Source organism: Diadema antillarum, unplaced genomic scaffold, assembly GCF_040938485.1.
Source record: "Diadema antillarum isolate AM-2024a unplaced genomic scaffold, OU_Dant_1.0 seq00001337_RagTag, whole genome shotgun sequence".
In the NCBI taxonomy this organism is placed as follows: Eukaryota; Metazoa; Echinodermata; class Echinoidea; order Diadematoida; family Diadematidae; genus Diadema; species Diadema antillarum.
In genome coordinates this window covers 6491-22039 of record NW_027272106.1, presented here as the reverse complement: position 1 = coordinate 22039, position 15549 = coordinate 6491, and positions in this window count along the sequence as shown.

The window sequence follows — 15549 nt, the reverse complement described above, 5'->3', positions numbered from 1 at the left end:
TAGTTTTGCTTTCTTCATTCGAGACACGTTAGGTAGCGTTGTTGGTGATTATTCTGTGCGGGGTAGTGTTTTAAAAGTCATATCAATCTTTATCTCAGTGATAATTACTTCGAATGCGTCCTTGTAAACAGGTTTATTCTGCGTTTGGACATAATGGCGTACATGAATCAACGGTTTTTCGGACCCCTCATTGAGTGGGTTGGAAAGGTCCAAGTTGTGACGTTATACTGTATCTGGTCATACAATCGTGCCAGGACAGGTCTCCTAGCCTCGACACCCACGCTCAAGTGGCGTAGTCTTTGTTTCAAGACTTCAAGACCCGACTTATTTGTTATCATAAAATCGGTACAAGTTGTGTCCAGAACTAAGACATTCATATTTCATAGTATAAGTACAAAAGGGGGCGACTTGCGATGTTCACAGCGTTTGCAAAGACTCTTCATGTTTATCCTGATTGTCTTGATTAGATGTTGTTCAGCTTCTGCTATTAATTACTGCAACTTATTGAAAACTACACACTATACGAATAGGGTGATATTCACGGTGAAGGATTGAATAATAAAAGAAGGAGAAAAACCAGCCTAATCATCATTTATGGCACACTGCACTCCCTTATAATGATTTCACACCATGCATGTGATTCGCATGCATACGAATAGGAATCAACGAGGAATTCTTTCGAACGAAAGACAGTTACATTCAGAAATGTTTATATTTTCCGGCTCACCCGTTCCGTTTTCAGGCTGACTTGCTCATTGTATGAACTCTCGTGTAAACACCAAAATCGTAGAATTAAGTGTGGAAATTATATTCAGGTCTATACTTATGCACAACACTTCCAGCTTTTGGCACATGCCTAAAGCGATTAGCCTTATTGTAGCCAACGTATTTATCAGCAGTGGAATTAGAAGAGGTGGCCATTAAAAAAGTGAAAAGGAAAATTTCTCACAACATAGATCTGTGGATTTAGCGAATGCAAAAAGATCAGAGAAACACTATAAGTGGAAAAAGAACGATTGGAATTCAATATTTTCCCCCAGAATGGAATAGACGCGGAATGATTTCAAGAAAACATAAATGACTTTCAGACAAAAAGCAAGAAATACTATTACATAAAGCATTTGACATAGTTCCTCTCAGGTGGCTCTAGAAGGAATGACAATTTATTTGGCTTTATCTCATGAACCGGTAAAGTAGTAAGTTTGATTGTTGTAGAGAAAAAAAAAAATTAATGAAGATCTGGGTTATTATAACTAGAATTTCAAATATTGTTTTACCATGTGCTGTGACATCATAAATGGTTGATGGCGACGTAATGAAGTTAACCACATCATTTTTGAAACTTTTGAAAAGAAAGTCGAAACCTCGAATTTGGAGTGGTTCACTCGTAACTTTCAGCTATTTGTGAATCCACACTCAATTGTTGTTTGTGTGTGTGTGTGTTTTGTGTGTGTTTTGTTTAGTTTGGATTTTTTTTGTTTTTTGTTTTTTGGGGGGAGAGTTTACAGTTTGTTATCCCGAATGTTCGTTAATGTAAAAATTAAAAAAAAATAATTCCGAAGATTAGTTAGTAGTCACCGTCCATGTGTTTTCGGATTAGAAAGCAAATTTTTATTAACCAAACCGTAGCTCGGAATAACACACCTTGTAGGTTTTTGGATTAACAAACCTTCGGAATAACGAATCTTACCCCCAAGAATAAAGAACTTTATTTCATTTTGGGAATTACAAACCTTTTCTAGCTATTTTTTCTAGCTAGAATTTTTGTGTTTCGGAGTAACTGACCGTATTTCATTTTCGGATTACCCTCGGAATAACGAACATATCACCAGTTTTGGAAAATTCTTACTTTGGATTTGAGATGAAGGGGTCAAAGAGAAAAGTGTTCTTTTCAGTAGCTAGATATGAAACCACACGTCGAGTGATGCACCTTAATAGGATGAGATGAAAGTTGGTAAACAAAGAAAGAGCTAAGTTATATGGACTCAACAGTGAAAATGTGATCAAAAATGGTATCAAAATTAGTAGGGGGTTGTGAAGTTTTAAAGTGTTGTTATGAATATGCGAATGACTGAACTTAGGATGTCCTCACCTTACTAATTTCCATAGAACAAGACAAGTAAATGAAAAAACCATTCCATTTTTCTTCCTAAAAGGGAGCATACATAATTCTATTCCTGGCTGAATAACTTCAAAATGGTAACCAGTCAATATTTTATGATTTGAGAGCAGGGCAAATTGTGAGGCTGTTATCATCGATATTATCGACTTCTTATTTGCATATTTATATTGGGTTTTCAAAAGTGTTTGTGAAAATTAGCAAAACTTATAATTTCAAAATTTTCTTAATGTTTAGCTGATTTTGATCAAACTTTTCAGATTGTTGGATACCCGGTGGTTGTAACATTTTACTCTTTCTTTTCAAACTATGACTTATATCCGGTCCCCCTTTAAATCCATTGAGTCCTCATTCAAGTCATTTCTCCTTTGAATATACACTAATTCGAATCTAAATACTTAGTACAAGAAAAATACATATCGGCCTCCATATTCATATCTCACTCCAACCTTGCAAAATCTAGCATACAGAGTCTAGGAGAAAGCCTACGTAGCTTATAACCCCACCCCAATCGATCAGCTGTGAGCCCTTTCGAAGGTTACTCTTGAGGTAAGGAAAAAGTCAGGAAAAGCACCCTGGCATATTGATTCTAACATGCGTGTCCTTTTGGTGTCATATGGATAATCACTTGTTGTTGTTGTTTTCCTCTTGATACATCTTTCGGCACAGGTGAAAACGGATGACGTTTTTATACTGTTCTCGTTTTTTATATGTGAACCGGATCAGGTAGCGCAGATGAATTAAACAGATAACCGCAAATAAATTCAAAAACCAGGAAGAGATATCGGTATATCACTATCTGACACAAACAGAAGATAGGCCTATCAGTAACAACTTTAAAGTAAACAACAGAAAAGAGAAAGTAGAATACGCACACTCAGAATTGATGAAATAGGTAGAGACCATTATTGTTTCTTTCTGTAACCATTCCAGCAACTTCCAGGTAAACAAAACATTCCGTCGTACATCAGGCAGTCTAATAATAATCACCTGCAATTAGCTTATTCGTGATTATAAGCACAAAATATATGGAAGTTTAGTTATTTATATGGGTGGGCCCCTACTATCAAATTTATTTCTTAATACAGCACTATAGAAAAGCTCAGGATGTTTGTGTCAATTCGCAACTATAATATTATAAAAAAAAAACTGTTGTTTTTTTTCTACTGATGCTCATAGTCAAATACGCCCGGCATTGTGATAAAAAATAGCGAACATCACGTATAAACCAGTAGAACTCTTGTTTAAAAGGGAAACTACACTCTTTAGCCAAGTTGACTTCCATAATACGAAGACAAGTGAAACAAATTGAACAGGAAAATTTTTGAATAAGATTAGAAACAGAGACTACATTGCAATAATGTGGATTTTCAAGTCCCCTGATCAGGTGCTATCTATGTGATTGTTGCACACAATTTAGCATTGAAACGTGTTTGTATGTTGCTGGAGTTGTGACATTTTTGTCTCACAACTTTCAATTATTTACATCAGAATATCATTCTATGCCAATTATATAAACGTGAACATGAACGGAGGGAATTTTCAATTGGAATTGAAAAAACTTCAGCAATCATTTTTTACCAATGACCCGTTTCTACCCATGCGCGAACTTGCATACACCAAAGAACTCGCCTCCCTCACAAGAATCACACTATTTTGGCAATAAGATTTTTTTTTCAAAGCCAGTATGTGGTCTAGGAAATCATGAAAATGTAGGACTGTACTCAAGGAATTCTCAGAGATTAAAGGGATGTAATTGTATTGGTGTTGATGAGGACTGGGCTTCTAACTTTTTGCGAAATACCAAGAAACCACATATGAAATAACGCAGAGCATGCCATTCGAAGATTAATTCAAAGTTTATCAAATGAAAATTGGATTTGGAATAGCTGCGACATCCAAAAACAAAGTAAAAAAAAGGAATCCTAATGAAAGGTGGGTCCCAAATTTTATTAGGATTGCTCTGTTTTTGATATCTCAACCATTTTGAAATAAATTTTCATTAAATAAACGTTGAATCACATTTAGATTATAATGCTCTTTCATATTTCATGAGAGGTTTCTCATTATTTCACACACAAAAAAAGTGTAATAGCGTGCCTGTTCCAGCCTGTATGAAGGTAGACTGTGTATATAATTTGTTTCTCTCTTCGCCTTATATGGATTAATGAACATGAGGTCATAGATATTCTGAGCAAAACAATATTGACTATAGTCAGAACTGAATCCGGCCGATGTCTCTTCAGATAAGTATTTCGTTACCACAGTTACACCGGCAGTCTCAAGGTGTATTTTCTTTGCGTGACTCCGTGGTACTTAGCATTGACAAAATAGTACTCTTGAGCAGTCTCTTGAACTTTTCTTCCGTGACTCAGCGGTATCAGTACTGACAAAATAGTGCTCTTGATAACTGACCTGATGGGGGCCCATACGCACTGATTATATACCAGCACTGTTGCATTACATCCGTATGAGGACTTTGTAAAGAGATCGTAGATGTTATTGATACACCAGTGCTTGGAGTGGCCTTGATCACGTTTTGAATAATTCAAACCAGCACAAATTCAAAAAACAACGACATTGAAACAAAACAAACGCACTTTCATTAAGGAGAACATACTGTGGAGCTGGATAAAGAAAAGCTGACTATGCAGGCGTTAGAAACAGGATAAAGCGCAAGTTTTGGTTTATAGTAATCCACAACACTCCACATAACACACATACACACACACACACACACACACACACAAACACGCACATGGGTCACTTCAGCTAGAAATGACAGCTCTTGATCCATTAAATCCACTGACAATTTAAAAGGCAAAGAAACGACAGCTGCAAATCAGACAGGAATTGGTAATGTCGCTATAGCGACTAGTAGGCCTATGCCTCCGCTAATAATGCATGGCTCTTCCACTCCAGTAGGTCTTCTTGGCAATGTTGAGACGACAGTTTCACTGCATTGGTAAAAAGGAAAAAATGACATATTTGTCACAACTGTGTTGGTTGTTTACTACTTTCCTTGAAATAGCTTTCACTTGGACTGATGACTAAAGTGCTCCACTGACAAGAGAGCAGGATTTAAGAATTTTCACTTGATCTCTGACCCTTGCCCTTTGATCCCCTGGCGCACAAGTCTTCAAGTAATCCGTAACTGCATATAGGTAACATGCATTTTCACGATAATACTTTGAGCTAGTTAAAAGAATGGGGAAAATTGTGACATTTAGTCATTTTCAATTGACCTTTGACCCCATGGCCAAAGTTTTTTTCCCTACAGGATCATTGTGCACTAATGCGTGTACATATACCTAGTTTTATCAAGTTTATACAGTGAATAATCTAAATTTTGAAGAAAATGAGTTATATCACCATTAAATAGCAGACTCTTACTATTAGTATTTTAACATTACCTTTGATCCTTGACCCCATGGCCTAAAAATTTCCAAGCGACTCATTGTCAGGCAGTAAATGCATATGTACACTAAATTTCATAATACCTTGAGCCACTTCAGAGATATGAGAAAAAGTGACATTTTTGCATTTTCACTTGGCCTTTGATGACCTTTGACCCCATGGCCCAAAACTCTCCTTAGACAATCTTTTTAAAGTAATGCATGTATACACTTTTACTTTCAAGAAAATATTTATAGGCATTGCATAATATGGGGTAAATAGTAAAATTTGGAGAATTTGACCGTGATCTTTGACGTTTGACCTTAAACATGTGCAGATAGGCACAACTTCGTCCACTCATACATCTGGTATGTCCATGTATCAAATTCCATTAGGATACCTCAAACTGTTTCTCATTCCGGACGGACGGACGGACGGACGGAAGGCCGGATGGGAGGACGGACGGACAACCCGAATACATTATCCCTCCGGCGCGGCGCGGCGACACTTCGTGACGGCGGCACAAAGACAAAATGACACGAGTGAACTCTTTGAAAAGAGCCTAAGTTTTTTTTTTCCCCAATAGGTGTGTGTAGCGAATTAAAAATAAGGGGGGGGGGGGTTACTGTCAGAGCATGCGTACAGTAGCCTACACTGTACATGGTATGAAACCTTTTCCAGTGACCCACTTCCGAAATAATTGTGCTATAAAATTTGAACTCTTCATCCGCTGTGCCGATACCTTAAAATTTCGCATTGATTTCATTCTGCACTGTTGTAATCCCTTAGATAAACACGTGTTAAATTACTTGTTTTTGCACTCCATATTGGCGGACTAGATAACGCCCAGCAGGGTCAACTGCGTCGATGGGTGTGGATAGAGGTGTTGTAACGAGTTTTGGGTTACAGGTACCTGCCGGGTATCGGGGGGGGGGGGGTGTATAACCAAAGATTTCTGGATATTGATGCGACCTTCTTCCACGAGGGATTAAAAGTTAACAAAACAAAATGAAAAATAGAATAAAATCAGACGTAATGTATCATGAAGTTGATAAGAAATTGGAGATTTGTAATATAGTTATGACCTCGATGTTTTCATTAAACAACTATACCTGTAGGCGTATATCGGCCACAATGACGTTATGGAAATCAAATGAGGAGGTAATATTGCTAGCTCAACAATAACACAGACGACATCCCTCTCAGTGTAAATTCACAAAGTAAAAATTATATCCTTTGTATCCCATCACTTCTAAAGTTTTATGATTCAACTTTGGTGATCCTTGAAGTTGAAAGGGGAAACTGTAGTCGCTAAAATTTTTGAATTGTTTTCACAGAAACTATAGGTTTTGGAGGCAACGACATCATCTCCTCAGTGTTCGCATTACCGTAACTATGACCAGTATCATTTTTTTTTCATTTTTTTATGAACAGTGAACGCTTGTGAAGTGTCTAGAATTCAGAACTAAAATTATGCCTTTGTGGGATAGCAATTTTACCCGCACCATTCTGTAACATCTTAGTCATACAACAGTTGCACCGTTCACTTAAGGCGCACTAACTGCACGAAATTTGGACAACAGCCGGGTATACATTCATAGCCCTGTCATTTCCTAAATTGTGCGTCCGCACTTTCTATTTCGCTCCGAACAAATAAACTGCTTTCATATCCCACTGATCTGCTTTCACCAAGTGTCGCAATCATTGCATTGGCCGGAACTCTTTCTCTCATTTCAGAAAAAAAAAGTCTCCACCCCTTCCCACGGATCTTAGCTGTCTCTGGCGCAATTTTAGTTTTCATTTGTCACACCATAGTATTTTTCTTATATATTATTTCTACATCCTTCGACACTGTTGGTGATGCTCATACGAATGATTAAGGCTAAAGTGGCATCGACTAAGCAAAGTATATATTTTTCTCCTTCAAATATGGTATTGTTTTTTTAATCGAACGACCTGATATAGAAGTTACAAAAATTTGGAGTTGCACACGGTAACTGCTTTATGATATAATGTGTATTGAATGCCGATTGACACAGAAAACCCCATTGCATTGTAGACACCGTTCAAAGTTCCCTAGCAAAGAAAGTGTTAACTAAATCCATATTCAGCTTCCTCGGCTCCCTCATCGCCCATTTCACTCTTTAAAGGCATTATTTACCATTTGCAGATGAAACAAAAACCCAGCTTTAGTGCTTCAAAATAGTTCTAAGAATTGAGTCACTGAAAGACACAACCAGTGTGAAAGAGCCAATCAGTATTATCAATGTTAAGTTTTGTTAAATATACAAGATATAAACAAGATGTAAAATATTTTTTAATAAAATTGGTCTGAGACTAAACCATTTACAGTGGCATAGTGAGAAAAATAGTGATATTTCCTTACATTTTGGGCTTTAATCTAAAATGTTTATTATGGTAGGATGTCTTGTGACACACACACACATATGTATCAAATGTAATAACTCAAACATTTTTTTTTTAAATCACTGCTCCCAATGGTGAAAAAGTACCTTTAAGCTAATCTGGTTTCCAGACCCTTTGCCAGCTGTACTCCTTTTACAAAATGCGCCTTTTGCGGCGACGAAGTCGCAAGTCGCTGCTTATGCCGAGGGACCATCCAGCTGAACCTGCTACTTCTTTTGTCGTTAGAGGGCGTTTTTATTATTATGGTTATTATTGTTCAACCTTATTCGACATTTCAGACATTGCACATGTACATGGGTTAACACAAAACACAACTGATTTAGCATTATCAAATATAAGATAAATTATAACACAAAGACAAAGCACAAATGAGAGGAGAGAAAGACCTAGATTGTGACATATAGAAAACAGGGCTGCCAGGGGCAAAAAAAAAGGTAAACTTAATTACCATGGCCGCTGGTCTTCTTCCCCACATCCCATACACTATGTCAAAATCTGTACATAAAACATTACTATTGTATCAGTCACAGTAAATTAAACATGCAGTCAGTCATACAGGAACAAAATAGGGATATGAGGAGGGCAACATACTGTATCTATATGGGCCCTCATGACAGTCACTCTCTGAAATAATATCCGAAATACAATTTTAAACCCTCTTCAGAATATAATTTTATTACATATATTGCACTCTCAACAACGTGTACAGTATGTGACATAATCTCCAATGTTTAATATTCTGGGAAGAAAAATAGTATTTTCTTTCTTTCTCTCTCTTTACTTCTTCTTCTTCTTCTTCTTCTTCTTCTTCTTCTTCTTTTCTGGAAGAGCCAAATGTGTGTGAGGGGGCGGGGGGGGGGGGGGGGTCTTACTGCAGCCCTCATGTTCTGCGACCTAGAAATTTTGATATGATACATAGGCCTATATACCTCTCTCCCTGCTTTTGCTTTTCCTGAATCTGCCCAGCTTCGATGTTGTGAATGTGCACTCCGTGAATTCATTCATTACACAATATGACAGATTGATGATTAATGTGATTCATATTGTAATGCGTTGCCTTATACACTCTCGCTCTGTAAATCTGTAATTCTGCACAATGTAGAATTTAGACGTGTGCAGACTGTTCGCGATATTGTGTTGTATGAAGTCAAAACTGGCAAAGAACACTGGGGGAGTGGCATTCAGAGGGGATGAACTCAACGACAAGTTTTGCACAAAACCCGCGTGTCATTTCTCTACGCTATATCGTCATAATATAACTCTCATTTGCTTTGGATTTTCTGATGCATCCTGTTGACTTTTTAACACCGTGCACCTGGCGATGTAACGACCTTCTTCGTTGCAATTCGAGCAAACCATGCAAACAATCCGTCATGTGGCACAAACTCATTATCGAGGGACTCGGTCAAGGGCGTTCCCGAGAGTGCTACACGCTCATCACACCCACTCCCATTTAAAACAAAAACACAAAAACAAAAACATATCAACAACCATTGTACTAGCGTATCTATTTTAAAATCTATCATCATGATGAACATGAATATAATTTTTGCTGCATGGCGATCATGGAGCATTCATGAATCGTCATCTTAATCTTCCCCTATACTCCTCATGTGGCGTGAAATGTCACAAATTTCGTATTTTTTCTTCTTGATGTACGAACCGGTTCTGGGGCAATTACCCCTTGGAAAATTACCCCAGACTCTTCCCCTAACCCATCACCCTAATCCCAATCTCGAAACTCATCCTAATCCTAACCCAAACTCTAACCCGAAACCTAACCCTACCCTAATCTTTATCATTTAATCTTATCATTTCGCCAATATTTAGCGGAGGGGCGGTGGAATGTCCTAGGAGTAATTGCCCTGATACGATTCGAACCTTATACCAAAGTTTACTTCCTTTTCTCTAATTTATACCCTTCTCATTATTTATCAAAGATTAAACATCAGTAAACATCCACGAAACATGTGAGATCCCTATATCGGTGGATATATTATCCAACAATGAGATATGAATTCGTAATCATCCTAATTGTGTGTATGACATTAGGAACTACGAGAGGAAGTTATATCGTAAGATAACCTGCGATATTCAAAACCCCCAAACGTCCGCTGAGCTGTTGCCTCATTTCCATACAATGGTGTAAGTCTTAGCAGTTTATTTGCTTCCGAGTGGAGCTCTCCGAATAAAAGTGCACAGAATAAGAATATAAGATGATAATAATGTTCACATAATTTACAAAGGGTGACTCCTCTGAAGTCACTTTTGAAGGTAAGCATCAGACAAAGTTTCCTAGCTCTTTATGTGTTACACTGTAAAAACATCGGTGTTAGATTTAACACCTCGGGTGTTAAATCTAACTTCGATCAAACTTCAATAAAGGACCACACCCACAGGTGTTAAAAATGCACTGTGATGGTGTTGAAAAGTGTTCACCTGACACTTCGTGGTGTTAATTTGACACTGTACCTGGTGTTATTTTGACACTGTACTGGTGTTAATTCAAAAATGACACCACATGGTGTTGATTTGATATTTGTTGGTGTTAATATCAATGGTTTAACACCCGTCCAGCTTCAATAAGAGACCACACCAGCTGCTGTTACTTTGGTGTAAATTTATTTTCACATTTTTTTCAAAAATCTAGTATTTTAATGTAAACTTCTTGGTCGTCTTGTTTAAATTAAAAATCAACAAGAAGTGCAGTTACTAAGAAACTCTTCAAAAAACAGTTTTTTATTTGGAAATGACACCCGGAGGTGTTAATTTAACACCATAAAAATGAGCACCGAAAATTTAACACCAGCTCGGTGTTCACCATTTAACACCGGACTTTTTGCAGTGTATGCATAGTGTAAACCCCCTTCTGTACCCAATGGGTCTGTGTGCCACACAAGTCATTATTGTGGTTATCCCACGATGCCGACACCATACGAGTCATACAGCCCATGCACGAGTTCGACAGTGAAAACAGGTCCATGAGTCATACAACTTGCGAGTCATATAATTTCCACAAATGAAACTTATAAGGAATAATCTTGAAGTATAATTCTTTATTGCTAGATACATCAGGTTAGTGCCCGGGTATGCCTATAGTCGAGTAATTTTCATCCTTATTTCAGCATTTTTACGGAATTAGCTTTCTTAGTTGTAGTGCAACATGCTTGTGGAGCGATTCAATCGCCTGTTCATTTCAACTACTTGTGAAAGCCGTGTCTTCATCAAAATAATGTTTTAAAGACTGTTTGTTTCACAAGTGTATTTCAACACAATGCAAGCTTATTGCAGTTCCTGTTGTTCTTCTGTTTTGTCATGCACCTCTGAATATAATAGCTTTGCAGGACAGATGGTTCAGTCATTAGTGGAGAGTGCGTTTTGTGTACAAACTCTCATCAAATTATGATCATGGACCCTACTTAGGGTCCATGTTATGATGAAGAACAGACAAACGAAGGTCTTTTAGGCTGTGCTTATGCCAGATGTGGAACGTCCTTGGCGAGTTCCACTTGTAGGGTCTACCTAATAATCGATTAATACCGGAAAGTTAGATTGGCAACTGATGAACATAATGTGTTTATCCATTTTCGTAAGCCTCATGACACTGTTAACTGTTACCCAGGGTTGCACTTTATGCATGCAAAAGAAGGATAACCATAATGCACTGGCTCACTGTTGAAATTAGCCAGTTCGGAGTTTAATGTATATGTGGCAAAGCTAATGGGCACATTGATACGAAATGACCTTTCTTTTTTTTTTTCTCGGTCGGTTAGGGGAGCTTCACTCGTTTTAACGGAGCGACATAATGCATAAACTTTACGTAACAATTTAAGGAATTCCTATAAATCCTGTTTAAACAAAGAATGAACTTTCGTAGACCAGATGACCAGAATGATCCGTCAATATTGACACTTTGTATATAGGTAAGCATCAATTTCATTATTTTGTATTCAATGTACTGTATCAACAATTTCTTTCTATTGATATTGCCAAATACCACTAAATTGCTGTCAGGTGAGTGTGCTGGCAAGCAGCATTTATAAGGATTACATCGATTATGAGCATTCTCAAGGACTACACTACATTAAATCACACTGTATTGCACTGTCACACACACGCGACACGCTGTCGTTTGCCTTACACCCGCCTACACTTCCATTTACTAACGAGTACTAGTCAAAGGCACTGCGTTGTTGTTGTTGGTTTTTTCTTCTTCCTTTATAACATACGCAGTCACTGTTGTTATTTTTGGTTTGTTTGGTGTTTGGTATACAACGTTCGCATAAAGAGAGGACTTCATCCACGTCAAGCTCTGCTTAAGATGACGGTCCCCTGTATGTTGCTTTAATTCATGATTATTAGAGATGATGAATTTACGAAATTGACAGTTTCCTGCATTTATTTGTATGTTTTACTTTCAACTGCTTTTGCATACTGTAACATTTTTTTTTCTTTCATTTGTTATTGTGTTTGGAGAAAGAAAATGCAGGAATAAAACCTGACCAAAACATGAATAATCACTATGCCTTCCTCACAGATGCTTAGGCCTAATCCTAGTGAATATTTTAAAGAGATCGTATATTCGTATACTCCCATGAGTTTTGGTTCAAACCTAACTTCCAGGTTTCTAACATTTTTTGGTGAGGTGATGAGAAACCTCTCCTGCAATGTGAAAGAGCATGTAATTCAAAGAGGAATTCAATGTTTATTTGATGAAGATTGGTTTTGAAATGGCGGAGATATGCAAAACGAAGCGACTGTAATAAAAGGTGGGACACACCTTTTATTAGGGTGGGTTTGTTTTACTTTGTTTTTGGATGTCTCAGCCATTCCAAAACCGATTTTCATCACATAAACTGTGAATTTCTCTGAAAATGTTATGCTCTTTACTAGTTTTATAAGTGGTTTCTTGGTATCTCGCAAAAAAGTTAACAGCCCAATCCTCAAGTCCACTAATACAATACCCGTCCCTTTAAAAACCAACAGGCATGTTAGTACAAATAACCTTTTTCTGCTCATGGGCAAGTGGAGCTCCGAACTGATTTATACTTTCCGGAAAGCCATAGTCATGGTGGTCGACGTTTTTACCAGAACGAATTGCAAAAGTATATGTTTGATCGACATGATACCAAGGTCCGTGAAAAAAACAGGATGCATCGAAAGATTTCGGGGTTTTGGTTATTTTTTTTTTCTGGTGCCAGTGTTGTAATTTGTTGTTTCCGGTCTTGTAGATATTAACTCACAACTCTTTTTACCTGCAGGAATCCCACCTTATGAGGAAGGCCGTAAAGCCGTAAAGTAACCAAAAAAAAAAAAAAATTAAACTAATCCGGACAGACGGATTTTTCTGTCTTTACCACATAACCAGAAAATTTTCAAATCTTCGTGATTTTTGACTTTTTTTTTTTCTGGAAGAAAATTATAGGCCTAAACCTTCTTGAAGGCAGCAGGTCATAGTCAACAGCAATAATGACAATTATTCAAAACGTAAGTTAACATCAAAATAATGATGGAAGAATTTAAATATGTCTACATTATTTTACATTGCAACAAAAGTAAAGTGGTTGTTGAATATGATATATCTATTATAGGGGAATACGATTTTCTCTGGCTCCAACTGATCGGCCACTGATATTCTGTGCTCAGAGGTCTGCGAATCACGACCGTGAACATTTGGTAGCCTAAAAGTAGACTTGTACACCCATACCACAACACCAACCGAGAACAGCTTGACAGCTGCAGGCGCAGGCTGCCGTCCGACTGCCGTACGGCCGAATGCCAGGTGGTATCGGATCCCCTTGGTATCGTACGGGTACTCAGTATCTAACATAGGTGGGTGGGGTACGCACGGTGTACGTACCATACCGGGTACCCGCCGCAAGGGTGTTTACAGGCACGCACAAAACTCCGGTCTACCGTCGGCCGTGTGAGAAGTTGTCTTTCAAGATTCTTACGCCATGGACAACCAAGACATTGGATTCAATGAACCTACAAATGACGCAAAGACTGTGGTGAGTAGCAAAATTTACGTTTAATGTCTAGATTACGATGGAAAGGCGTAAAATCGCAAAGAATATAATATTATGGCACTGAGTGAATGATGTACGCGTCCGGCGATAACGTGAAACTCAATAGGTGGGTGCACAGAAATCTCAAACGCAACGCTTCTGTACTTTACGTGCACATGTTGTGCAGAGACCCCAACTCTCCCGTTTTCGTCGGGAGATCTCCCGCCGAAAACCCATTTTTGCAAAATCTCCCGTTCTCCCGTTTGAGATTTAATTTCTCCCGCCCTGGCTCTTTGTCTCCCGTTGGAAAGGATTTCTTGCATATTTCTATCGTATGTTGAAAAAATAAGCCTTAGATAGCACCAGAGAGCATCTAGAACCCTAGGAATTTCGCGCTTCGCACACATCAACTTTGAGTCTCCCGTTTGCTTGGGGTTTCAGTCGGGAGAATCTCCAGATCAGAAGGTACTTTGGGTTGGAGTCTCTGGTTGTGGAGTTTACGTTTTTGTCCCTGGCTGGTGGAAAATGCTCCCGTTTCCATTCTAGATCGAACCCAAATCCCCCAATTCGATGTATCTAGTTATGCCTTTCCAGCTGGGTAAATACTGAAGCATGTACGCAATAAAATGTAATGTTACTACAAAATAGTATCCGGGCGGGCCTAGCTCTAAAAATATTTTACATGTAACAATTAGGCCTAAATTAACTAGTCTAGACCTAGCAGTTAGACCTAGTCTATTTCAACTCCGTACGATGAGAAAATAAATGCCGGATGTTTGCTTTTTCGTTGGAAAGTAAATAACAACAACATTCAGCTCCAGAAGATGCTAAAGTAAGTGTCGAATGATCCCTTTGACGTTCAGAAATGAATAAACATGATATTCAACTCCATGATATAGATAGTAAAATAAACTGCCTAAAAAATAAATACCGGATGTTCACGTTCAGGTGAATGTTAAGAATAATATAGCAACAACATTCAGCTCCGGAAGATGCTAAAATAGATGTCGGATATCAATTTTGCTCTGACGTTCGGAAATGAACAACAATAATATTCAACTCCATATAGATAGTAAAATACAATAAATACCGGATGTTCACATTCAGGTTTGAAGTAAATAGCAATAACAGATCAGCTGCGGAAGATGCTAAAATAAATGTCGAATGATCCCTTGCCCTTTGACGTTCGGAAATGAATAACAATGATATTCAACCCCGAATTAAGATTAAATAAATGTCGGATGTTTGCTTTTACTTTCGAAAGTAAATAGCAATAACATTTGGCTAGAATAAAGGAAGATGGGGCCACCAAAAATAAAAGCTTGTGTCGAGCCCTGCCAGGGTACCTTGACATCGGCACCCTGCGTATCATGGCTGTTTGCGTATAGATCTAGAATGAAATGTACGCATGGGATTAAATGCCATTTGCTATGAAAACAATAAAAATGAAGAAACGAAAATCAAACTCACAAATAAACTAACAAACCATACTAAACACGTTTCAATTACACATCCGCTCAGTAACGACGCATGGCTGTGAAATTCATGTGTATTACCTATGGAGGGAGGGGATGCCGATCGTAAGGTACCCTTTTAAAC